Below are 12052 nucleotides of genomic sequence, written 5' to 3' on the forward strand. Positions count from 1 at the left end.
CTCGTATTCCGTCTCTTGTCTTGTGCCATGTCTCGTGTTGTCCTTTGTGCCATGTTCTGTCCCTGCTCTGCTTTGTCTTGTTTGCTCTGTTTCAGTCCTTGTGTCATGTCTTGCTTTGCTTTGTGGCTTCAGGTACCCTTCCTCTGTCCCTGTCCCTGGCATGCCCTTTGCATGCGCAGGTCTCTGCCTTGTTCTTTGTATTTTCCCTGATGTTTCGTGCGCCCTTGCACTTTTTGCACTAGGCTTTGCCGTACTGTCTGTACGTGTCTCTGTCCTGTGTCTTTGCCTAGCCCTGCCTTGTGGCTCCGTGCATGCGTGCACGTGCCTGGTCGTCTGTGCCTGCCTGGTGTGCCTCAGCCATGCCGCCTCTAGCCGTGCTCGCCTGTGTGCCTCAGCCGTGCCCCGTCCAGTGCTATAGTGGTCTGGCTGCGTGGCCCCGCGGTGGTGCCGCCTCTAGTCGTGCCCGCCTGCAACTGCCATCGTCAGTACCACCTGCCGGCGCTCCCAGCCGTGGTCTCCGTGCTCCCTTGCACTCACGCTGGTTCTCGCACTGTGCCTTTTCGTGCTACTCTTGCACAACTCTTTGTTAACTTTGCTCTTCTCTGATTCCTGTCTTGCCTGGTCCTTGAACCCTGTTCCTGGCGTGCCTCTCTGCACGCGCAGGACTCTGCCTCGCCTGACCCTGGCGTGCCCTTTGCACGCTCAGGACTCTGTCTCGTACCTTGTGCCTTGGCGTGTCTCCACACACGCACCCTGTCTCGTCTGTGAACCCTGGCGTGTCCCCTACACACGCACCTTGCCTTGCACCTAGCTTTGAACCCTGGTGTGTCCCCTACACACGCACCTAGCCTTGGACCTCGGCGTGTTCCCTATCACGCACCATGCCCGGATATCTGTCGTGCCTCCTTGCCTGGAACCTGGTTTGCCTGCCGGATGCCCGGAACCTGCCGATCACTGCCAGAGATCATGAGCTGGATGACTGCGGCCTGACGTCCAGAGCTGATGTCCGCAGCCTGATGCCTTGAGGATGTCGATCGTTGCCAGCAGTCCGGAGTCCGATGCCATCGTGCCGTTACCTGTACCTAGGCGTGCCACCTGGCACGTACCATGCTATGGACCTTGGTGTGCCCACACGCGCACCTTGCATGTTTTGCTTGTTTACACTGTATGTGATCCTGAGTTATCCTAATGAAGTTACCTTGCACCGACGTCTTGTCTTGCTTCCTGCTCGTCCTTGTCGTCAGACACTCGTCTAGTGTCCCCTGAGCCGGCCGTCTGGTCCCAGCAGTCGTGGTGGCTCACCCCCTTGGTCTTGCCCCTGACACTCCCTGTATAGGGGGTGGATTCTCACAAGGTAAGCTCGCCCTCGGTGGGTGGGTGCCATGACCCAGAGGGTCCACTCAAAAAATGGGCTCAGCAGGAGCTGAGTCCGTCACAGAAGAATCAGGCCATGGACTCCGCTGGTACCTCGGCTACTCGTCTGATGACTAGTGTTGAGCATTCCGATACCGCAAGTATCGGGTATCGGCCGATACTTGCTGTATCGGAATTCCGATACCGACTTCCGATATTTTTTCAATATCGGAATTCGGCATCGGAATCGGAAGTTCAAAGTTGATTGACAGACTGACGTCATCATGATGCGCGGTGTGTGCGCATCATGATGCGCCGTCATTTCGGGCCTTCCGGGGGTCTCTGCCGGCCTGCCGGGGGTCTCTGCCGGCCTGCCGGGGGGCTGTGTGGACTGCCCGGGGTCTGTACCGGCCTGCCGGGGGGCTGTGCCGGCCTGCCGGTGGTCTGTGCACCCTGTGGGGGTCTGTACCGGCCTGCCGGGGGGCTGTGCCGGCCTGCCGGTGGTCTGTGCACCCTGTGGGGGTCTGTACCGGCCTGCCGGGGGTCTGTGCCGGCCTGCCGGGGGGCTGTGCACCCTGTGGGGGTCTGTGCACCCTGTGGGGGTCTGTGCCGGCCTGCCGGGGGGCTGTGCCGGCCTGCCGGGGGGCTGTGCCGGCCTGCCGGGGGGCTGTGCTGATGTCCGGGGGTCTGTGCAAGCATCGTCCGATGGGACTACAAGTCCCATCGGGCGATGCCTGCTACCATGACAGTGATTGACACATTAGCCAATGATGGGACAGTAGTAGTCCCATCATCCGGCTAATGTGTTAAATGTTAAAAAAAAAAAAAAAAAAATACTACATACATACTACATGCATGCTACATACATACTACATGCTACATATATACTACATACATGCTACATACATGCTACATACATGCTACATACATGCTACATACATACTACATGCATGCTACATGCATGCTACATACATGCTACATACATACTACATGCTACATACATACCACATACATACTACATATATACTACATGCATGCTACATACATACTACATGCTACATACATACTACATACATGCTACATACTACATACATGCTACATGCATGCTACATGCATGCTACATACATACTACATGCATGCTACATACATACTACATGCATGCTACATACATACTACATACTACATACATACTACATACATGCTACATACATACTACATACATACTACATGCATGCTACATACATGCTACATACATACTACATGCATGCTACATATATACCACATACATACTACATACATACTACATGCTACATACATACTACATATATACTACATGCATGCTACATACATGCTACATACATACCACATACATACTACATACATACTACATATATACTACATATATACTACATGCATGCTACATACATACTACATATATACTACATGCATGCTACATACATACTGCATGCTACATACATACTACATACATACTACATGCTACATACATACCACATATATACTACATACATACAATACATTCATACAATACATACATAGACATACAGTACATATAACATAGAGTAACATACTTACCAATACTTGTCACATTGTTCCCCGAAGCCATTGTCTTTTCCGGAATAAATATTAACATAACAAACCACAAAAATACTCACCCACGATCCGAAGCAGTCCACGAGTGTGTCCCACGACGATCTTGGGTAGAGAACTGCAGCATCAGATGATGCTGCCGTTCTCTACGGGCTGCAGGAATCCAATGACGGAAGGTAGGTATCCTTCCGCACTGTATTCCTCCGCCACTTAAAAAAAAAAAAGTCCCTAGTCTCACTTTATGCCATTGCTGCGTGGGAAATTCCCACACAGCAATGGCATAAAGTGAGACTAGGGACTTTTTTTTTTTTTAAGTGGCGGAGGAATACAGTGCGGAAGGATACCTACCTTCCGTCATTGGATTCCTGCAGCCCGTAGAGAACGGCAGCATCATCTGATGCTGCAGTTCTCTACCCAAGATCGTCGTGGGACACACTCGTGGACTGCTTCGGATCGTGGGTGAGTATTTTTGTGGTTTGTTATGTTAATATTTATTCCGGAAAAGACAATGGCTTCGGGGAACAATGTGACAAGTATTGGTAAGTATGTTACTCTATGTTATATGTACTGTATGTCTATGTATGTATTGTATGTATGTAGTATATATGTGGTATGTATGTAGTATGTATGTAGTATGTATGTAGCATGCATGTAGCATGCAGTATGTATGTAGCATGCATGTAGTATGTATGTAGCATGCATGTAGTATATATGTAGTATGTATGTAGTATGTATGTGGTATGTATGTAGCATGTAGTATGTATGTAGTATGTATGTAGCATGTATGTAGCATGTATGTAGCATGTATGTAGCATGTATGTGGTATGTATGTAGCATGTAGTATGTATGTAGCATGCATGTAGTATGTATGTAGCATGCATGTAGTATGTATGTAGCATGCATGTAGTATGTATGTAGCATGCATGTAGTATGTATGTAGCATGCATGTAGTATGTATGTAGTATGTATGTGGTATGTATGTAGCATGCATGTAGCATGCATGTGGTATGTATGTGGTATGTATGTAGCATGCATGTAGCATGCATGTGGTATGTATGTGGTATGTATGTAGCATGCATGTAGCATGTATGTAGTATGTATGTGGTATGTATGTAGCATGTAGTATGTATGTAGCATGCATGTAGTATGTATGTAGCATGCATGTAGTATGTATGTAACATGCATGTAGTATGTATGTAACATGCATGTAGTATGTATGTAGTATGTATGTAGCATGCATGTGGTATGTATGTGGTATGTATGTAGCATGCATGTAGCATGTATGTAGTATGTATGTGGTATGTATGTAGCATGTAGTATGTATGTAGCATGCATGTAGTATGTATGTAGCATGCATGTAGTATGTATGTAACATGCATGTAGTATGTATGTAGTATGTATGTAGCATGCATGTAGTATGTATGTGGTATGTATGTAGCATGCATGTAGCATGCATGTAGCATGCATGTAGCATGTATGTAGTATGTATGTGGTATGTATGTAGCATGTAGTATGTATGTAGTATGTATGTAGCATGCATGTAGTATGTATGTAGTATGTATGTAGTATGTAGCATGTATGTATGTAGCATGTATGTAGCATGCATGTAGTATGTAGTATGTATGTAGTATATATGTAGTATGTATGTAGCATGTAGTATGTATGTAGCATGCATGTAGTATGTATGTAGTTTTTTTTTTTTTTTTTTTTAACATTTAACACATTAGCCGGATGATGGGACTACTACTGTCCCATCATTGGCTAATGTGTCAATCACTGTCATGGTAGCAGGCATCGCCCGATGGGACTTGTAGTCCCATCGGACGATGCCTGCACAGCCCCCCGGCAGGCCGGCACAGCCCCCCGGCAGGCCGGCACAGCCCCCCGGAGCCTGCACAGCCCCCCGGCAGGCCGGCACAGCCCCCCGGCAGGCCGGCACAGACCACCGGAGCCTGCACAGACCCCCTGGCAGGCCGGCACAGCCCCCCGAAAGGCCCGTACAGACCCCAGAGAGGCTGTACAAGGGCAGGAAAGGGTTTTTCTTATTCCGATACCGGAAGTCCCATAGACTTGAATGGGACTTCCGGTATCGGAATCGGCGATACCGATACTTTTTTTAAAGATCGGCCGATACCATCCGATACGATACTTTGAAGTATCGGACGGTATCGCTCAACTCTACTGATGACCCATCTGTTGTAGAATCTGATCTGCTCTGTTTCCAGGACTCTCCCGAAAATGGCGGTACCCCGGCGGCTCTTCTGATGTAAATCAGACCCGGCCTTTGACCTCTGAACTCGTTTGGAAATGATGGCAGCCAGAGTAAGAAGACTTGCTTGTCTACCCGCAGTCCTCCCCACTGGATCTTCGTGTCTCGTCAGCGGTTCCTGTGTCTTGACCGATGCAGATGTCCGTTTCAGATGTCGGATCAACATTGTTGGAGTGGTTTGTACTTAACTCTGGTTTCTGCCGAAGAATTTTTTTTTTCTTCTTTCCAGCCCCGGTAAGAGGGGGCCTAAGGAGGGGGGTACTGTCATGTCCGCCATGTTTGTCATGTCTGCCATGTCTGTTTTGTCTCAAGAACTCCTGGAGCGATGTGCTTGTGCATATCTTGTCTGCTGTCCTGCATGTTCGCTAGAGCAGTGTGCACACTCACCTCATGTCTGAGCTGCAGGATGCCTGCGTTTCTGCTCTGCCTTCTGTGATCTTCTCGTCTTGTCTAGAGTCCCTGATCATGTGTCCCTGCCTGGATCCTGCACTGTCTGGTTCTGCAATCATCTCGTCATGTCTGGAAAGCTGATCATGTGACGTTTCCTAAAGATCCTGCACTGTCTGGTTCGGTAATCATCTCGTCATGTCTGGAACTCTGATCATGTGACCTGTCTAGGTTTCAGCACTGGATCTGCAGTCGTCTCGTCATGTCTGGAACTCTGATCATGTGACTGTGCCTTGTTATCCTGTGGATCTGAACCCGGAAGTGCTCCCCTGGTCCTGACCTGGAAGAGGAGGTGCTATTCCCTATATCAGGCCGCCCCTTCCTTTGCTCAAGGCCAGAGTATTGTGTTGTGTCTCTGCATGGCTGCTTGGTCTGTGGAGCACTCCCTCTATTCTGTGCCCTTGCACTCTGCTCTGTTGTGCATCTCTGCACACGCTCCGTGCTCGTATTCCATCTCTTGTCTTGTGCCATGTCTCGTGTTGTCCTTTGTGCCATGTTCTGTCCCTGCTCTGCTTTGCCTTGTAGTCCTTGTTTGCTCTGTTTCAGTCCTTGTGTCATGTCTTGCTTTGCTTTGTGGCTTCAGGTACCTTTCCTCTGTCCCTGTCCCTGGCATGCCCTTTGCATGCGCAGGTCTCTGCCTTGTTCTTTGTATTTTCCCTGATGTTTCGTGCGCCCTTGCACTTTTCGCACTAGGCTTTGCCGTACTGTCTGTACGTGTCTCTGTCCTGTGTCTTTGCCTAGCCCTGCCTTGTGGCTCCGTGCACGTGCCTGGTCGTCTGTGCCTGCCTGGTGTGCCTCAGCCGTGCCGCCTCTAGCCGTGCTCGCCTGTGTGCCTCAGCCGTGCCCCGTCCAGTGCTATAGTGGTCTGGCTGCGTGGCCCCACGGCGGTGCCACCTCTAGTCGTGCCCGCCTGCAACTGCCATCGTCAGTACCACCTGCCGGTGCTCCCAGCCATGGTCTCTGTGCTCCCTTGCACTCACGCTGGTTCTCGCACTGTGCCTTTTCGTGCTACTCTTGCACAACTCTTTGTTAACTTTGCTCTGCTCTGATTCCTGTCTTGCCTGGTCCTTGAACCCTGTTCCTGGTGTGCCTCTCTGCACGCGCAGGACTCTGCCTCGCCTAACCCTGGCGTGCCCTTTGCACGCTCAGGACTCTCTCGTACCTTGTGCCTTGGCGTGTCTTTACACACGCACTCTGTCTCGTACCTTGTGCCTTGGCGTGTCTCTACACACGCACTCTGTCTCGTACCTTGTGCCTTGGCGTGTCACTACACACGCACTCTGTCTCGTACCTTGTGTCTTGGCGTGTGTCTACACTCGAACTCTGTCTCATGCCTTGGCGTGTTTCCACACACGCACCCTGTCTCGTCTGTGAACCCTGGCATGTCCCCTACACGCGCAGCTAGCCTTGAACCCTGGCGTGTCCCCTACACACGCACCTTGCCTTGCACCTAGCTTTGAACCCTGGCGTGTCCCCTACACATGCACCTAGCCTTGGACCTCGGCGTGTTCCCTATCACGCACCATGCCCGGATATCTGTCGTGCCTCCTTGCCTGGAACCTGGTTTGCCTGCCGGATGCCCGGAACCTGCCGATCGCTGCCAGAGATCATGAGCTGGATGACTGCGGCCTGACGTCCAGAGCTGATGTCCGCAGCCTGATGCCTTGATGATGTCGATCGTTGCCAGCAGTCCGGAGTCCGATGCCATCGTGCCGTTACCTGTACCTTGGCGTGCCACCTGGCACGTACCATGCTATGGACCTTGGTGTGCCCACACGCGCACCTTGCATGTTTTGCTTGTTTACACTGTATGTGATCCTGAGTTATCCTAATGAAGTTACCTTGCACCGACGTCTTGTCTTGCTTCCTGCTCGTCCTTGTCGTCAGACACTCGTCTAGTGTCCCCTGTGCCTGCCCCAGCAGTCGTGGTGGCTCACCCCCTTGGTCTTGCCCCTGACACTCCCTGTATAGGGGGTGGATTCTCACAAGGTAAGCTCGCCCTTGGTGGGTGGGTGCCATGACCCAGAGGGTCCACTCAAAAAATGGGCTCAGCAGGAGCTGAGTCCATCACACTTTTATTGGTACTTTCGGGCACGTGACTTTTTTGATCGCTTTTTATTCTGATTTTTGGGATGCAGAATGAACAAAAACCAGCATTTCAAGAATTTTTTTTGGGGGGTGCGTTTACACTGTTCCGCATGCGGTAAAATTGATAAGGCGGTTTTATTCTTCGGGTCAGTATGGTTACAGCGATACCTCATTTATGTAGTTTTTATGTTTTAGCGCTTTTATGCAATGAAAACAATTTTATATAAAAAAATAATTATTTTTGCATCGCTTTATTCTGCAAGCTATAACTTTCTTATTTTTTCGCTGATGATGCTGTGTGGCAGCTCGTTTTTTGCAGGACAAGATGACGTTTTCAGCGGTACCATGGTTATTCATATCCGTCTTTTTGATCGTGCGTTATTGCACTTTTTGTTCAGCGGTATGATAAAGCATTATTTTTTGCTTTGTTTTTTATTTTTTAAGGGGTTCGCTAAAGGGGTTAAATAATGGGACAGTTTTATAACGCGGGTCGTTATGGACACAGCGATACTAAATATGTGTACTTTTATTGTTTTTTTTTTTTTATTTCCAAAAAATGAATTTATTAGGGAATATTTTTTTTTTTAATTTATTTAACGATTTTTTTTATAAATTATTTTCACACTTTTTTTTTAACTTTATTATACTGTCCCAGGGGGGACATCACTGTCATGTGACAGATCGCTGTGACAGATCAGCGATCTGACCCAGGCACTGCAGAAGGCTTCCTCATGCCTGCGCTTTGCAGGCACTGAGGAAGTCGGCTCCCTGCAGGCCCCCGAACGTCACCGCCACCATATTGGATCCGAGGGCCTGCAGGGAAGTCCGTGACTGCCCCTGATACATAGTGCCGGGTGTCAACTGTGATAATCAGCTGACACCCGGCCGCGATCAGCGGCGCTCACCCCATGAGCGCCGCTGATCGAGCTAGATGTACTATCCTGTCCATGGGCATAGGGGCCAGGGTCCCATGGACGGGATAGTACGTCAGATGGCAGAAAGGGGTTAAAGTTCCTTTCCTGTTTTTGCCTAGCTTGAGCAAGACTTTCTTCTACACATTGCTGAACTTTTTGATAAAGACAACTGCAGTCTGTATTCCAATCCGTGTCCAATTGGCTGGATTCCTACCTACCACACTTTCAGAAATCTACAAGCCGTTATGCCTCAGACACTTTCAGACTCCCTACACTCATCACTGTCCCCAATCTCCTCTTTTTCCTGTCCTGATCTGGCTGTACATCACTACAACGACACTCTTAGAAGCACCCTTGACCAAATAGCGCCCCTCACCCTCAGAACCTCCAAACACAGAGTAAAACAGCCCTGGCTCACATCGCAAACTCAACTTCTCCAGCGTTGCTCAGAGCGGCCTATCACGTTCACTAATCAGTCATTTTATGTGTAAGTGTGTGTGTGTAGCCCATTCACCATCTCCATCCATCCCTCACTCCCTCAAGATGGCTGGACCTTCATTGTAAATACACCATTGTAATTACACACCTGTACTCTGTATCTCCCCCACCTCATTGTAGATTGTAAGCTCTCACGAGCAGGGGCGGCTTATTTTACTTTAATTATTGTATTGTTAATGTTGTTACTTATGACTTGTGTTTTGAAACTGTTAAACTGTAAAGCGCTGCGGAATATGTTGGCGCTATATAAATAAAGATTTATTATTATTATTATATGGTTTCAAGAGTTAGGACTCCCATTTCCAGGTCAATGGGGAGTTTACCTGGACATGCACGCATGAAGTAAGCTGGGACATATCCTGTTGCGCTGGTTGGGATATGGTTGTACATTTCAATCAAATCAGGTAATTTCTCAGGCCATTGGTTCCTTTCTTCCAGTGGTAGGATCTGCAATAAATTGATCACCAGATGATTTACTTTTTCACAAAGACCATTGCCTTGTGGATGGTATGGTGTAGTTCTGATCTTTTTACATCCATAGAGGGAGCAAAATTCTTGGAAGACCTCTGCTTCGAAGGCTGGACCTCTGTCTGTCAGCATTTGATCTGGGTAGCCATGGGGTCTGCAGAAATATTCTTGGAATGCCTTTGCAGCTGTTCTTGCTGTTTGGTCTTTCACCGGAACGACCACTGGGAAATGGGAATAGTGATCCACTATTGTTAAGGCATAGGTATACCCTGATCATCTTGGGGTTAGTTGCACGTGGTCTAAGGCCACCAGTTCCAAAGGTCGTTTAGTGATGTTGGGCTTCAAGGGGCCCTCTGATTGGCAGAATTCTTTCTTCTGAGATTACATGGGCTGCATTCCCTACACCACTATTCAATAGACCTTTCATACCTGTCCAGAAGAAGCGGTCGCGGATGACTACTTCCAGCTTTTTCCAACCAAAGTGTCCTGCTTGATTGTAGTAAGCTTCCAAGACCATGAGCACATCCTTTTTGGGGACCACGATCTGTCATAACAGTTCATGCGTACGTGGGGTAATAGCTCTTCGGATCAACTTGCCTTTATAAAGGAACAGCTTTTTTTCTCTTTCCACAACTGTTGGACATCCGCAGGCGCATCAGGAGCTGGAGACGAATCTGCTTCACCAAGGAGCTATTTGACCATACATATAGCTGGGTCACTGCTCTACGTCTCTGCCCAACCATGGTGAGGTAGTTGAGTAAGGGAAACTTCATGAACGGCAAGACTTCTCCCTGTCACATGGTTAGAGTCTTGGGAAGCACCGTGGCGGTGGAATGCTGGCACCTCTATTTCTTCCAGGTCTTCTAGATCTTCTGCTGGATCAGGAGCATTTGGCATACGGGAGAAAGCATCAGCATTGGCGTTTTAGTGCCAGCTCGGTAATTGATGACGAACTCATAATTGGTCAACCGAGCCATCCATCTTTGTTCCAAGGCACCAAGCCTGGCGGTCTCCAGATGGGTTAACGGATTGTTGTCCATATAGATGGTAAATTTAGATGAGGCCAAATAGTGCTTGAACCTCTCGGTCACTGCCCAAACGATAGCCAAGAATTCTAACTTGTAGGAGCTATAGTTGGTAGGGTTCCTCTCAGTAGGACAAAGCTTTCAACTGGCATAAGCAATGACTTTCTCCTTACCCTGCTGCACTTGAGATAGGACAGCTCCTAACCCAACATTGCTGGCATCGGTGTGCAGGATAAACGGCTGATCATAGTCTGGATATGCTAAGATCTCTTCTCCTGTAAGTGCTTGCTTAAGGCTGTTGAATGACTCATCCAACCGAGCCTTCCACTCAATCAGGGGACTCTTGCCTCTGACATTTTTGGGTTGGCCAACGAGGAGATCTTGAAGGGGGGCTGCCAATTTAGTAAAGTCTTTAATAAAGCGTCTGTAGTATCCCACTAGGCCTAGGAATTGTCTGACCTCTTGGATGTTGGTGGGTACTTGCCAGTCTCTGATGACAGTCACTTTGTCTAGGTCAGGTGCTACTCCTTCTGAACTCACGACATGGCCTAAATACTGCACTTTGAGCTTTGGGAGATGACACTTAGATGGTTTTACCTTTAAGCTGAAGTTGGACAACGCCTCCAAAACCTCTGCCAGGTTTTGCAGATGTTCCTCATAGGTCCTGGAATATACAATCACATCATCCAAGTACAATAGCACAGTCTCAAAGTTCATATGGCCCAGGCAACATTCCATAATTCTCTGAAAGGTCCCAGGAGCACTGCTCAATCAGAACGGCATGTAATTAAATTCACATAGCCCTATTGGAGTAGTGAACGCAGTTTTTTCTTTGTTTGCCTCAGCAACAGGAACCTGCCAGTACCCGCTGGATAAGTCTAAAGTGGAGAAGTACCTAGCTGATTTTAACGTTGCTAGAGACTCTTCTATGTGCGGTAAGGGGTATGCATCCTTGTGAGTAATTTTGTTAAGTTGTCTGTAATCTACACACATGCGCATTGTACCATCTTTCTTTTTGACTAACACCAGGGGAGCTGCCCAAGGACTGTAGCTATCCCTGATTACCTCTGCTTGTTTCATTTCTCTTAGCATACTTTTTGCACACTGATAATGAGCTGGAAGTATGGGATGATACCTTTCTTTGATAGGTGGGTGATCTCCTGTGGGGATGTCATGTTGAAACCCTTTTACCTGCCCAAAATCCAAGGGATGCTTACTGAAAACCCTCTCGTATTCTTGCACCACCCGCTGCACTCCATTTTTCTGATGTACAGGAGTGGAGTCGGTGCCAACATGTATCTTTTGGAACCATTCCTCCATCTGAACAGAAGAGCCATTGTCATCTGTCGCTTCTGTTGGAGTCAAGGGTTCTACAGCCTGAA

The sequence above is a fragment of the Dendrobates tinctorius genome, unplaced genomic scaffold (assembly GCF_039654945.1).
Source record: "Dendrobates tinctorius isolate UK_male_01 unplaced genomic scaffold, ASM3965494v1 ptg000093l, whole genome shotgun sequence".
Taxonomy (NCBI): domain Eukaryota; kingdom Metazoa; phylum Chordata; class Amphibia; order Anura; family Dendrobatidae; genus Dendrobates; species Dendrobates tinctorius.